A 16571-nucleotide genomic window follows, 5' to 3' on the forward strand; every position below is an offset into this window, starting at 1 on the left:
TCGGAGAAGATTCATCAAAATATACATGGATAGACTCTTCAACATGCATTATATATTTATTAAAGACTCGATATGCTTTATTATGAATAAAGTACCCTAAAATATTCCCTCATCAACTTGCGAATCAAATTTTCCTAATAGTCTTTTACCATTATTCAATATAAAACATTTACATCCAAAAGCATGCAAGTATGAAATATTAGGTTTTCGGCCTTTCAATATTTGATATAGCGTTTTTAAGAGTGTAGGCCTAAGAAGTACTCGATCTATTACATAGCAAGCAATATATACTACATCGGCCCAAAAATACTAGGGGACCTTGCTTTCATTTAGCATTGTCCTAGCTAGCTCCTCTAATACTCATTTTTTCCTCTCAACAAATCCATTTTTTTGAGGGGTTCGAGGAGCCGAATACTGATGTAGGATCCCACGCTTCTCGCAAAATTTGTCAAATAGGTGGTTTTCAAATTCTCCACCATGATCGTTGTGAATATAAGCAATCTTGTGAACAAATTGGTTTTGGAGTTGTTTGGCTGGATTTCTGAAAGACTTAAAAGCATCAGTTTTTAGAGAAAGAAACAAAGTCCATGTATATCTAGAGAAATCATCAACAATAACCAACGCATAGTAGCTACCACCAAAGCTCCTAATTTGCGATGGTCCAAACAAGTCCATATGGAGTAACTCCAAAGGTCTTGTTGTGGATATCACGTTTTTAAATGAAAATGGACTGATTACTTGTTTACACTTTTGGCAAGTGTCATAAGAGTCTTTTGATTTAAAATCAAGCTTTGGTAGTCCTACAACCAGATCATGTGATGATAGCTTAACTAGATGTTTTAAATGGATATGTGCTACTCGTTTGTGCCACAGCCAAATGTCACTCTCTTTAGAGATAAAATATTTTGTAAATAGAATGGTGACATCATCCAAGTCAATCATATAGATGTTGTTTATTCGTTGCCCTATGAACTTAACATTATTATCTAAGCTGACACGAATGATGCAATAATTTGAGTTGAATGACCTTATTACCTTTGTCACACAGTTGACTAATGCTCAAAAGATTGTGCTATAGCCCGTCAACATACAACACGTTTTCAATAATCGCTTGTGAAGCATTGCCAATCCTTCTAACACCCGTCATATGCCTCGAACATCCACTATCCAAATATTAGTGTTGTCCTTGTGTCCGAAGGCATACCTACAAAACAATTTACTTAGCTCGTTTAGGTACCCAAGTTATATTAGGTCCCTTCTTATTAGTAATCAAGGTATCTAGTCCTTTTTGCATCCATACATATTTGCCACTTGGCACACCATATTTTCTAATGTAACATGATATAGATGTATGACCATATATACCACAATAAAAGCAAGTAAGCATATTATGATTAAACCTATTATGCATGTGTGCTACTTGTTTTCTATATGGTTTTCTTCTGTTTTTAGGTTTGTAGCCTAGACCTCCATGATTACCTATGTTTCTAGATGCAGCAAGTAAGTTGTCCATATTTTTACTACTATTGGTGAACTTTGCTAATTTATCTTTAAAATCAGAAATTTCAGCATTCAAAACATCACATTATTCACATATAGAAGTCTCAATTAACTTAGTAGAGCAAGTACATGAGGCACTAGAGTAAATAAGATCTAGAGTCTCATTTTCCAATTTTAGTTCATTCAATTCTTCTTGCATTTTAACGATTTTATTTTCATGCAACATGATGACTCTTTTTCTATCTATATTTACCTTAACTAGTTTCTTTAGTTCCTCATGCAATTCAACAAAAGAACTATACAACTCATCATATGTAGGAGACTCATCAGAACATGAAGAAGTATTAGAATATTGTACCTCACTCGTGTCATCTTGATCATTTGTGCTGCCAATTTCTTGAGTATTTGCCATTAAGCATAGCTTGGCGGTCTCCTCCTCATCGAATGTGCTAGATGTTGTTTCTTCCTTCGAAACATCCCAAACTATGTAAGCTTTCTTGGATTTAAATTCCCGGGGAATGCTCTTGTCATTTTCAACCTTCTTGAGGTAGCTCGGGCATTGATATTGCATATGACCCGGTTTGCCACACTCATGGCAAGTTAGGCGGTCTTTGGGAACCTTGTCTTTCTTGGTTGAATCTCTCGCCTCTTTCTTTTGAAAACGTTTGAACCCTCATTTCTTCTTGATAAATTTTCAAAACTTTCGAACTAGGAGTGTCAAGGTTTCATCATCTAGATCAGAATCAGAATCTTTGTCCTCTCTATCTTCTTGTTCTTGCAACAATGTGGCTTTGAGAGAGATTCCCTTTTTCTTTGTCTGAATCTTCATGCATGGTTAATCACCCGAAATCCATTTCATGCTCTTAGAGTTTGCCGAAGAGAGATGCTAAAGACATTGAAGCTAAGTCTTTTGATTCCATGATTGTCGTGACCTTGGGCTGACATTTCCTATCAAGACAATGCAAAACTTTGTTAGTTAGTTCACCAATAGCAAAAATATTATCTAAAGCAATTAAATGACTAACAATATGAGTGAATCTTTTCTGTATTTCACTTATCGATTCATTTTGAAACATACGAAACAACTCATATTCATGTGTTAACGCATTCAATCGCGTGCGCTTAACTTAACTCGTACCTTCGTGGGTTACTTGTAAAGTATCCCATACTTCCTTTGCATTTGGACATTGTGAGACCCTAAAGAATTCATCATATGATAAGGCAGAAGTTATTATGTTCATTGTCTTAAGGTTGTGCTGGACTTTATGTTTCTCATTATCAGTCCACAAACCTTTCATTTTTTTCTTTGGGCTCATCATCCACCAAGTATAGTGGAGTAAAAGGCCCATTGACAATGGATTCCAAAACCTCCATGCCGATTGCCTCAATAAAAATTCTCATACACACTTTCCAGTAGGCGTACTCTCGCTACTGAAAATCGGAGGACGGTTGATGGATGAGCCATCACCACCGAAAGGGTTAGTGGAACCCATAGTGACAATCCCTAGGATTAATGAATAAAGCGGTCAAGCTAGCACCTTCGTACTAGCTCTGATACCACTTCTTGGATACCAGTAAGGTAAAACACACCTAGAGGGGGGGGGGAATAGGTGTAGCGGATCACTAATCCCGCTTTTCCAATTTATGCGTAGAACATAACACTGCTGTAGGTAATCGATTAATAACATGGTTAATCGATTATTGACAATGGTCTTAATCGATTATAGTTAGCGTTAATCGATTATATTGATTCTTGATTCTTTAAAAACACAGATTTTTCTTGCGATGAAAACAATGATGATTGCTTATCTTTATTGTCCTTAATTGATTCTTGATTATATGAATATTGTGTTCCCAGTTAACACAGACCACATAATGCAATTGAAACAGAAAAACATGTAAGGATAAAATCATAAAAGAGATAGGAAAAGAGAAAGATGCTCAAGGATTTTTATCTTGGTTCGTTTACAGGTCCTCTTGCAAACTATATCCAGGCCTGCCCTTCTGATCTCGGGAGATTTTTCTTCACTATTGGAAATAAATGTTTTATTAAAAGCACTCTTACAATACACCTAGCAAGAGACTTCTTTCTTGAACCCGTTGAGCCTACACGCTCAGTTAGACCACTCTATAAGCCTACTAGGATACTAACACCGTTCGTGAATCTGGCCCCAACCGAAGTATCACTTGATCCAAGACTTTCTGCTCCACGAAGATAACTAGTTCTCTAATCTGATGATACTAAACATATCACAAGAACAATCCTTGTGTCACTGAACAATAGCCAAATTATTTGCACACTTAATGCACTGATTGAAACTCTAATTTCGGCTCTACAACCCTAAATATAAATCTCACAACCAACCTTAAACTAAATGTGAAGTTTATGCAGGGTTTTTCAAATGAATGAAAATTACAGCACAATGAAAAGAAATACTCTCTTTTCTCTCTATGAAAACTATGCAAGAAATCTTTTCAAAGATAAGAAAGATGTTGGGTACCAATAAGGTGTAATTACACCTAGAGAGGGGTGAATAGGTGTCGCGGATCATAAGTCCTGCTTTTCCGATGTTTGCGCAGAATTCAAAGATTTTGCAATTTATCGATTATCAATAGGGTTAATCGATTAAAGCCAGTTCACTTAATCGATTATTATCAAAACGTTAATCGATTATCCTAATTGTTTTATTTTGAAAATTAGTTTTCTCGCTTTGTAAAAACCGTGATAATTCTTGAGCTTTACTATCCTAAGATTGATTCTTGACTAATAACAGATTAACACGGCAAGCAATAATCACACTAATCTAATCAAAACAGGAAGCAATAAAGACTGAATTATAAAGAGATAGGGATAAATAAAATTTGCTCGAGGATTTTTATCCGGGTGCGTTTGCGGTCCACTACAAACTAAATCCAGTCCTCCCGGTTGATCTGGAAGATTTTATTCACTAATCAGAAATGTAATTTACAACCACACTTCCAATACAATGAGATAGAAACTTCCTTCTTGAAACTGATGGGCCACAAATCCCGGTTTGACCCCTTATCTACGCCTATTTGGATACTACACATTTCGTGCAATTTGGCCCTAGCCAAAACTCTTGCTCGAATCAAGACTTTCTATCTAATGAAGACTCATAATTCTCAACCTGTGATGATACCACACATCACGAGAATTTTTCTCAATTTCAGAACTTTCACCGAGTTACTTTACACACTAGAATGTGCAGATTAGAACTCTATAATTGGCTCTAATCACCCTTGACATAAAGATCTCACAAACGCAACCCTAAGACTTAATTATGAAATCATGCAAGGAGTATTTTCAATTGAATAAAAAAGGGTTTTGATCAATGAAACTTTATAGCATAGTGAATCTTTGATTCTTTTTCTCAGACATTTTTCGTTCTTTTTTTCTTTTCTTACTGAAGGTGAAGAGAAAATTGTTTTAAAAACGGAATGGATTTTGTTTCAAAATAACATAATTAACTCATAACAGATATTAATCGATTAAATTGTCATGTTAATCGATTAACGAGTTTTTGAAAATAGACTTTTAGTTATGGCTTAATCGATTAAAAGATTACTTAATAGATTAATACACAGAAATCCTAGGAGGTTAGCTACGGTAACTCCATTTAATCAATTATGATTTTCCTTAATCGATTAAGGATTTCACCAGGACTTAATCGATTAAATTCATTAAAAATGGTTTTTCAATATTTAAATGGTAAACACCCTATATGATGAATGATCATGCAATCATGATTTTAGAAATGGTTAACCTTTATGCATAAAATCATGTATGCTAAATGCAAATGCATGAGTATTAATTATCATATATTTATGTATTGATATTATGCCTCATTTTATGTGATTTTTATTTTAGACCCTTTGTGAGACACTTCCATCTTGGGTTTACCTACCGTATGACTCAATAATAGGCAATCATCTTAGGACTCTAGAATGTAAAAAGACAATCCTAGATTCTATGACAATGACCTTGAGTTCTTGGTATGTTGTTTGTTGAGATGTCCAAGTCTTCAAGCTTCTATGTAAGATCTTGTCTTCATCAAAACTTCGTAGATCGGTTATAATGGCATCCTTTGACTATTTGCCATTTCAATATCCCTTTTTGATGATGACAAACATTGAAATAATTCCTTGCTTGATGGCTTGAAACTGGACTGAAAAAGTTTGAATTATGTTGAATCAGAATGCGCTGCTCCCCCTCACTTTATTCTCACCCTCCAACCATGTAAGAGGTAATGCTAGGATAACAACATAATTACTTTGCAAAAGCTCATTTCAACCTGCAAAACAACTCAAACAACACTTTTCTCCCCTTTTGGCATGATCAAAAAACTATGGCAGATTATGATAGTAAAAGAGCCAAAAGTAAGGAAAGATAAACAATTTACTGGTCTTAATCGATTAATTAATCAAGAATAATCGATTAAGCAATTGAAAAAAAAAACTTGAACATGTGCACAGAGTTTAGGTTTAATCGATTATAATATGGAGTTAATCGATTATAATATGGAGTTAATTGATTATTTAGTAATAAAAACAGATTATGGCAGAATTGATTGTGAGATTTATCTAGTTGTGAAACATTAACATAAAATCCATAGAATGATTAAAGATAATGATGTAGCAATATTCAGAATATATCAATCATTCAAACATATGATATGCACAATAGATAATATCAAATGATAACACAATGCTTTGCAAACATAATCCAAATTACCATCAAAGTTTTACAGCATATAAAAGTAAGTGCAATAGACGAGTACAGATTGTTCAAAATAGAAAGTACATCAAAATACAACCATAACATATGCAACACAAACTACATTCACCAAAACATAATAACCACACACCCTAGACACACACTAGACATTCCTATCTAGGCTAATCTTGTGTAGGTGGTAATGGAGGTGAGCCATGGGTTGTACGCACTATCAAAATGATATGTTCTAGATCCTCAGAAAGCCTCTGCTACTGCTGAAATTCAATGGCCATGGAAGCCCTCACACTCTAAAAGTGTCCATCTATATGCGCATTGAGGCAATGTTCCATCGCATCCAAGTGAGCATATGGTAGGTGGTTGCTCAGGAATGGACTCATTGGAATTTACAACATTACCTTCAGGAGGTATATCCTCATTCACAGTGGCAATATGGTCTTCTTGATATTTCCATTCATTACCGAATTTATAGATGCCCATTTTGTGAATCAGGTTGTCACCAACCAGATGCTCTCGAGAGTTAGTCATGATAGTATCCATATGAGTGGTGTCAATCTCGTAGTAATCAACAATACGAGAGATAAATATCCCAGAGGCGAGCAATCTTGATGAAAATGAAGTTATGCCATTCATAACTTTGAGAATCTCAGAAGGCCAATTAACTGAAATGCCTTCCTGAATGACGAACATCAGTTTCAGATCGTTGATGGTGGGTTGAGCATGGTTAGTATTTTTCTGAAACAATATGTATGCAATCAAATAGTGTAAGAGCCGGTTTTCCATAGACAATGACCCAGCCTTGGTCAATTCCCCTTGCACAAATAGGTGAGGTCCTCTCAAGCATGTACATTTCAATAGCATCATATGAGTCCCATGACTCAATGTTGCAATCACCTAGCATAGGTCCATCACATTCAAGACCTCCAACATCCAAAAATAACTCTTCATCCATAACAATCATCTTCCCTCATACCATTGTTGAATACACCTCATCCTTATATCTAAAATTGCTATAGAATTCTCTAATGAGTGAATGATACATCTTACCTTTCAATTCCACGAATTTGTTAACTCCTTGGGTCTCCAACCCATGTGGGAATTGAAAGCCTTGAGCATCAAGACATTCTACATTTGTATACTGAATGTATGTTTGCTTACAGCCTTGAAACTTAGATAATCTAGCCTCTTGAAAAATGGGAGAGTAGTAAGGGTCTCTATGACTCTTTCGTTCTCATTGAGTCGAGGAAGAGCCTTTTTCTCCGGGTCTAGCACATTTTGTAGTGTGCTTCACTCTCATAATCCTTGGTTCACTCATCTTGCATGTATAATAGTGATTTAATCGCTTGGATAATCGATTTTCTAAATTTGAGGTTTAGGGTTTCTAAAGAGGGGTAAAATTGTGAAATACGAATTGGGTAGAGATTTTAGAGAGATGGAACTTATAAGGTAGGAACCGAATTTTCTAATGACCTCTTGAGAACACTCAATTTTGGGAAAAGATCCAGAATGGGGAAAGCAAAGAGGATTAGGGTTCTAAATGAGAAATGACCCAGAAACTTCACTTTAATATGATACAGCATTGTTGTTAATCGATTATCTGCAGTAGCTTAATCGATTAACCAATATAATGATTTTCAAAATTGAGATTTTGGAGCCCAGTTAATCGATTAAGTTAAGGCGTTAATCGATTAATCATAAGATAATGTTCAGATTTTAAAAAAAAAATTGAACCCATGTAATCAATTATTATTGGTGTTAATCGATTACTTTGCGAGATGAAAATTTCTTTTGGCTTCTGTAACTCAAATTAATCGATTAAGGAACAGAACAATCAATTATTGATAGCATTTATCACAGATTTCAGTGAGTTTATGCATATCTAGAGTATGAATAGAGTTCTATTGCTAAGACACAAACCTAAAGGATTTTCACACACTAAGAGAGCCTAAAGCATTCATGAAGATAATCTAAACAAGGACACATGCATTCATAACATTTGTCATTCAATAGCATATAACATAGATCAAACAAAGGCACATAATAACTCTAGGCAAGTTAGTTTAGATATTTTTCATCAACTATGCCAAGTTCTCTGCATAAGACAAAGAATGTATCTCGTGGAAGGGGCTTGGTGAAAATATCGGCTAATTGCTTCAAGGTTTCAACAAATTCAAGCATGTAGTCATATTTTTTACATGATCTCTTAAAAAATGATGTAGAATCTCTATATGCTTAGTTCTAGAGTGCAGAATTGGGTTTTTCGATAGATTTATGGCACTAGTATTATCGCATTTTACAGGAATTTTCACTAGTTTTAAGCCAAAGTCTGATAGTTGTTGCTTCATCCATAGAATCTGAATGCAACACACGCATGTGGCAATATACTCTGCTTCGACAGTAGACAAAGCAACACAAACTTGCTTCTTACTATCCCATGATACTAGGGAGCTACCCAAAAGGTGGCAAGTCCCGCTAGTACTCTTCTTGTCCAACTTGCATCCCGCAAAGTCAGAATCGAAATATCCTATTAGGGATAAAGAAGCATCCTATGATACCATAAACCCATAGATATTTTTCCTTTAAGATATTTCATAACACGTTTTACAGCACTAAAATGTGATTCCTTAGGCGAGGCTTGATATCTTGCACACGCTAAACATTATATTGGGGTGGCTAACAATTACATACTATAAAGAACCAATTATGCCTATTTTTTTACCTCAATTGCTTTATCTTTTTCGTCTTTATCGAGATAGCAGGATGATGCCATAGGTGCTGTCGCTTCTATACATTTATCCATCTCGAATCTTTGCAAAAGTTCTTTGCAATACTTTGTTTGGTGAATGAATATCCCACTGCTCATTTGTTTGATTTGTAGGCCTAGAAAGAATGTCAGCTCGCCCATCATCGACATTTCAAACTCCTCTTTCATAAGTTCAGAAAATTATTTACACAGAAAATCGTTAGTAGCAACAAATATTATATCTACGTAAATTTGTACTAGTAACACATTATTTTCTGACTTTTGTATAAAAAAGAGTTGTATCAACCTTGCCCCTTTCAAATACATTTTCTAGTAAGAATTATTCAATCTATCATATCAAACTCTAGGAGCTTGCTTCAAACCATATAAAGCCTTTTTGAGTTTATAAACATGATTAGGGAATTTATGATTTTCAAAACTGGGCGGTTGATTCACATATACTTCTTCTTGAATATATCCATTCAAGAACACACTCTTTACATCCATTTGAAAAAATTGAAGTTCATTATCGATGCAAAGGCTAGTAACATTCGAATAGCCTCTAACCTCGCAACAGGGGCGTAGGTTTCATCATAGTCGATGCCATCTTCTTGATTATATCCTTTTGCAGCAAGGCATGCCTTATTACGTATAATCAAACTAAATTCGTCCAATTTATTTTTAAAGACTCATTTATGCCTATTACGGGATGATATTTAGGATTAGGGACCAAGTCCCATATGTTATTACACTCAAACTGGTTTATCTCTTCTTGCATAGCTATATCCCAGTGTTCATCCTCTAAGGCCTCGTCTATGGTCTTAGGTTCGACTTGAGATACAAATGCCACAAAGTTACAAAATTTTCACAGTGAATTTCGGGTTACCACTCCCGTTGAGATATCACCTATAACCTTGTCGAGTGTATGATCTTTATTTGTCTTCCACACCATAGGCATTTCTTGATGATCTAAATTTTGCTCTTGATCATCCTGAACCTCGTTCTCAATATCCATGTCCTTTGTGTATACATTTTCCAACGCACCTGAAACATCATCACACACAACCTTCCTCTTCTCGTTTGGAGAAGATTCATCAAATTTTACATGGACATACTCTTCAATATGCTTTACTATGAATAGAGTATCCCAAAAATATTCCCTCGTCAGCTTTCGAATCAAATTTACCTAGTAACCTTTTACCATTATTCAATATAAAGCATTTACATCCAAAAGCATGCATATGTGAAATATTCGTTTTCGGCCTTTAAGCAATTCATATGCCGTTTTTAAGAGTGTATGCCTAAGTAATACTCGGTTAATTACATAGCAAGCAATATGCACTGCATCGGCCCAAAAATATTTAGGGACCTTGCTTTCATTTACCATTGTCCTAGCTAGCTCCTCTAGTACTCGATTTTTCCTCTCAACAACTCCATTTTGTTGAGGGGTTCGAGGAGCCGAATATTGATGTAGGATCTCATGCTTTTCACAAAACTTATCAAATAGGTGGTTTTCAAATTCACCACCATGATCACTACGGATATACATTATCTTATGATCAAATTGGTTTTGAAGTTGTTGGGCCAGAATTTTAAAAGATTTGAAAGCATCGCTTTTTAGAGCAAGAAACAAAGTCCACGTAAATCTATAGTGGTCATCAACAATTACTAGCGCATAGTAGCTACCACCAAAGCTCATAATTTGTGATGGTCCAAACAAGTCCACATGGAGTAATTCCAAAGGCTTTGTTGTGGATATCACTTTCGTAGTTGAAAATGAACTCTTTACTTGTTTAGACTTTTGACAAGGGTCACAAGAATCTTTTGGTTTAAAATCCAGCTTTGGTAATCTCACTCCTAAATCATGTGATGACAACTTAGCTAGATGTTTCAAATGAACGTGTGATAGTCGTCTATGCCACAACCAAATGTCACTCTCTTTAGCAATAAACCATTTTGAAAACAGAATGGTGACATCATCCAAATCGACCATATAAATGTTATTTATTCGCTGCCCTATGAACTTAACATTATTATTTATCCCATCACGAATGATGCAACAATTTGAGTCAAAAGATACCTTGTTACCTTTGTCACACAACTAGCTAATGTTTAGTAGGTTGTGCTCTAGACCTTCGACATATAGCATGTTTTCTATCACGGCTTGTGAAGCATTGCAAATTCTTCCAATGCCTAGTATCTTCCCTCTATTGTTATCTCCATACGTGACATAACCTTTACCATCTAGTGAGAGATCCAGGAACTTTGATCTATCACATGTCATATGCCTCGAACATCCACTGTCCAAGTATCAGTGGTGTCCTTGAGTCTGTAGGCATGCCTGTAAAACAAGTTTACTTGCATTGTTTAGGTACCCAAGTTATATTGGGTCATTTCTTTTTAGTAATCAAAGACTCTTACCCTTTTTGCATCCATACATAATTACTACTAGGTACACCATATTTTGTAATGTAACATAATATAGATGTATGACCATGTTTACTACAATAGAAACAAGTATGCAATTTATGATTAGTCCTATTATGCATGTAATCTAATTGCCTTCTATACGGTCTACTGTTTTTCCTTGAATTATAGCCAAGACCTCTATGATTACCTACATTCCTAGATGTAGCAAGTAGGTTGTTCAGGTTATTTCTGCTATATGTGACCTCTGCCAATTTATCTTTTAAATTAGAAATTTCAGCATTTAATATATCACATTGGTCTCATATAGGGGGCTCAATTAATTTAGTGGCGCAACTACATGAGGCGGAAGAGTAAATTAGATCAAGAGTCTCATTTTCCAGTTTTAATTCATTTAACTGCTCTTGCATTTTAGTCATCTTAATTTCATGCAACATGATGACTCGTTTTCTATCTACATTTACTTTCGCTAATTTTTTAAGTTCCTCATGCAACTCAACAAATGCACTATATAGTTCATCATAAGTAGGATACTCGTCGGAACATGAGGACGAGTCAGAGAAGTATACCTCACTCGTGTTATTCGGGTTTCTTATGTTGCCAATTTTTGTAGTGTTTGCCATTAAGCACAACTTGGATGTCTCCTCTTCATCGGATATGCTACTTGTTGTCTTATCCTCCGGGACATCCCACACTATGTAGGCCTTCTTGGATTTGAAGTCCCATGGGTTACTTTTATCATGTTCAACCTTCTTGAGATGGTTTGGGCATTGGTATTTCATATGGCTCGACTTGCCACACTCATGGAAAATGAGGCGACCTTTGGGAGCTTTTCCTCGTCTGGTTGAATCAGCTGCCTCTTTCTTTTGAAAGTGCTTAAACCCTCATTTCTTCTTGAGAAACTTCCCAAATTTTATGACAATGAGGTTTAAGGTTTCATCATCAAGTTCAGACCTCGAATCATCATCGTCTCTCTCTTCTTATGATTGTAATGATGTAGCTTTCAGAGAGATCCCCTTTTTTCTTTCGGTCCGAATCTGCATGCATTGTTAAGCGTTCTAACTCCATTTCGTGTTCCTGGAGTTTTCCAAAGAGATTTGCTAGCGGCATTGTATCCAAGTCTTTCGACTCCATAATTGCGGTTACCTTGGGCTGCCATTTCCTATCAAGACAATGCAACACTATGTTAGTAAGTTCACCAACAGAAAAACTCTTATCTAATGCAATTAAATGGTTGACAATATGGGTGAATCGTTTTTGCATTTCATTAATTGTCTCATTTGGAAACATACGAAACAACTCATATTCATGGGTTAATGCATTCAATCTTACGCGCTTAACCTCACTTATGCCTTTATAGGTTACTTGCAAAGTATCCCACATTTATTTTGCATTTTGGCATTGTGACACCCGAAAGAATTCATCATATGATAAGGCAGAGGTTATAATGTTCTTTGCCGTGAGATTGTGCTTGACTTTACGTCTTTCTTCGTCAGTCCATAATCCCGTTGGTTTTTCTTTGGGTTCACTATCCACTAAGTGTAGTGGAGTGAAAGGTCTATTGACAACAGAGTCCCAAATCTATGTGACTATAGTCTCTATAAAGATTCGCATGCACCATCACCGCCGAAAAGGTTAGTGGAACCCATAGTGACTAATCCCTTGGATCAACGAATTTAGTGCCCAACTAGAACCTTCCTACTAGCTCTGATACCACTTGTTGGGTACCAATAAGGTATGATTACACCTAGAGGGGGTGAATAGGTGTCGCGGATCACCAGTCCTGCTTTTCCGATAATTGCGCAGAATTCAAAGCTAATGCGGTTAATCGATTATCAACAGGGTAAATTGATTAAAGCCAGTTCACTTAATCGATTATTATCATAACGTTAATCAATTATCCTGATTGTTTTACTTTGAAAATTAGTTTTCTCGCTTCTTAAAAACCGTGATAATTCTTGATCTTTATAATCCTAAGATTGATTCTTGGCTAACAACAAATTAACACAACAAGCAATTAATCACAGTAATCTAATCAAAATAGGAAGCAATAAAGACTAAATTATAAAGAGATATGGATAAATAAAATTTGCTTGAGGATTTTTATCCTGGTTCGTTTGTGGTCCACTACAAACTACATCTCAACAAAACTTCGTATGTTGTTTGTTGCATTTCTGATTCCTTGGGACATTGGTTCATTAATTTCCATGGTTTCCCATTGAGTCGTTTGAATTGAGTGGTGGAAAAGATACCAATGTTTAATGCGGGTTTTAATATAGACTTTTTAGTCTCCCTTAATTCAAGTGAAGCATAGGAAAATGGGCATTAATTTTGGCCAAGTGGGTGGGATCCCACAGTGGAGATGAAATTTCGAAATCGAACCTTGGAGATGCAACTGAGTGACTTTTAGTAGGAATTAAAGAGTTAGAACTCTCATTTGTATTATGCTTAGGCATTTTAGTTTCCACATCCTTCTTAGTGTCTCTCTTTTTCTCTCCTCCTTGAGTCTTGAAAATACTTGTGTGAGGGTTCCATTGGCTCTCACCTCCATATCTATCTTTATTCCTCCCTTCTTCAGACTTGGAGTAGTCTTTTTTGGCTCCGCATTTTCGAATTCTTGGACTATGTCAAGAGGAGGGTGCTCACAAGGCATGGAGGAGTTGCCAAAATATTTCTTTAAAAGGGAAACATGAAACACCGGGAGGATGCGGCTATTGGTAAGCAAGTCGAGACGGTAAGCCACTAGACCGACTCGGTCAACCACCTTGTAAGGACCATAGAACCGACAATTCAATTTGTGGTGGACACGACATGACACTGAGTGCTATCTATACGAGTGTAGCCGTACGACGACCCATTCACCTATTTCAAAGGTAATATTGGTTCTTACAATGTCCACTTGACTCTTCATCCTTTGTTGAGCATGTTTAAGATTTTGTTTGAGTGTGATTAATAATTGTGTTCTGTTGTGCAGAATGTCATCCACATGCGAATTTATTGCTAAAGAATGAACAAAATCCGAGATGGATGGAGGTGTACGCCCATACAAGGCCTCAGATGGAGACATATCAATGGAGGAGTGATGACTGGTGTTATACTAGTATTCCGCCAAGGAGATGTAGGAGAACAATTTTATGGTTGAGAACCCACGAAGCAACGGAGATATGTTCGTAGAGTGTGGTTTACAACCTCTGTTTGTCCATCTAACTAAGGGTGGTAAGTCGTGTTGTAGTAGAGGGAGGTCCCTAATAGCTTGAAAATCTCATTCCAAAAGGCATTGAGGAAAAAAGTGTCTCAGTCTGATACTATCGATTTGGGCACCCTATGTAGTTTACAAATGTCATTGAGGAACCGGTTTTACCAAAGTCTCCACTATAAACTTAGTTGTAAAGGCAATATAGTGAGCATATTTCGTCAACAAATCAAAAATCGCCCATATAATTGTATGGTCGTGGGAAGTGGGTAAGTGAGTAATAAAATCCATAAAGAGTTCTACACAAACTTTTTCTGGAATTTTTAGTGGTTGGAGTAACCATTGGTACTTCTTTGGCAGATGCTTGTTGTATTGACAAATGGCACACTAGCGGATATGCAACTTGACATCCTTTGCAACTCTAGGCCAATAAAATGATGCAGTGAGGTGACAAAGTGTCGTTTCTAGCTAGAATGGCCTATACTTGGAGTGGTGTGATATTCTTTGATCAAACCGTCCCTCAAGTCTTCCATAAGAGGTATAAAAATTCTACTATCGTAGAATAATAGTCCATGTGCAAGTTTGAATTTTTTTCCAATTTGAATATGATGCATGCTTATTAATGAATGATTGTCCTTCTGTTGTGGTGTAGTAAGATCTGAGTTGAGCAATGATCTAGGGGCAGAGTGAAGAATAGTAAAAAATGTGGGCACATCGGCAATGTGACACCGCGACAAAGCATCTGCCACTCGATTTGAGATACCAGTTCTGTACTTAATGTCATATTGAAATCCAATAAGTTTAGACGCCCATTTTTGTTGTTTCGGTGTATGAAACCCCTGAGTCATTAAATACTTTAAGCTTTGTTGGTCTGTGAAAATGTTAAATTTGTGTCCAATGAGGTATTGACGTCATTTTTTAACAGATTCAGTGACCACAAACATCTCTTGCACATAAGCCGAAGCATGTTGCACTTGCGAAGAGATTTTTTTTCTAAAGAAGGTAATGGGGTGACCACTTTGGGACAACACATCACTGATGGCGATTGCAGATGCACCCGTTTCAACATCAAAGACCAGAGTAAAATCAGGCAATCGCAACACAGAAGTTGTAGTCATAAGTTTTTTAGATATGTAAACATTGCTTCAGCAATGACAAACCATGTAAAATCCTGTTGTTTGATTAAATCAATGAGAGGAGTGGCGTAGTTTTTAACGAATTTTCGATAAAAATCGGTGAGTCCAAGAAATCCTCTGAGTGTCGTGAGAGAACGAGGTTGTGGCCAATTTACCACAGCCTAGATCTTGTTTGAACATGGTTGCACACCTAATTAAGAAATAATGTGGCCTAAGTATCACCGAAGATACACAAAAAATGCATTCTGACAACTTGACATAAAACTGATTAGAAACCAATAAGTCTAAAAAAAGTTGTAGGTGTAATAGATGATCAGCTAAACATGAACATTATATTAAAATATCATCAAAAAATCTAGAACAAACTGGTGTAGGTAAGATCGTAGCAGGTCATTCATTGCAGCTTGAAAAGTTGACGGGGCATTAGTTAGCCCAAACGGCATAACCAAAAATTCACAATGTTCATCAAATGTGTGAAAAGTTGTCTTGTGAGAGTCTTTAAATTGTACTATGATCTGATGAAACCTAGACCGAAGATCAATTTTAGAATAAATTTTCGTGCCCCTCAATTCATACAATAACTCATCAATTGTGGGTATGGGATAGCGATCATGCATAATGATTGTATTCAAGGCACGATAATCCACATAAAACCGTTAACTACCATCTTTCTTTTTCACCAATAGAACAAGGGACGAAAAAAGACTAGTGCTTGGGGTGACAATCCCTTCATCCAGCATTTCACTCAACATTTTAGACATGATTTCTTTTTGGGAATGGGGATAACGGTAAGGTTTCACTAAAACTGGGGTTGAGTTT

General features: G+C 36.1%; 1 long non-coding RNA gene across 1 annotated transcript in view; it reads left to right on the top strand.

Moving 5' to 3' along the window:
* Nucleotides 6284–16571, top strand: part of LOC109349610 — a 29666-nt gene continuing 19378 nt past the window's right edge. Inside the window, exons 1-3 of the long non-coding RNA XR_002107998.1 lie at nt 6284–6295; nt 9803–9807; nt 13846–13862. This is a non-coding gene — a long non-coding RNA (uncharacterized LOC109349610). The remainder of the gene's footprint in view (nt 6296–9802; nt 9808–13845; nt 13863–16571) is intronic.

This window comes from Lupinus angustifolius, chromosome LG01 (assembly GCF_001865875.1).
Source record: "Lupinus angustifolius cultivar Tanjil chromosome LG01, LupAngTanjil_v1.0, whole genome shotgun sequence".
Classification (NCBI taxonomy): Eukaryota; Viridiplantae; Streptophyta; class Magnoliopsida; order Fabales; family Fabaceae; genus Lupinus; species Lupinus angustifolius.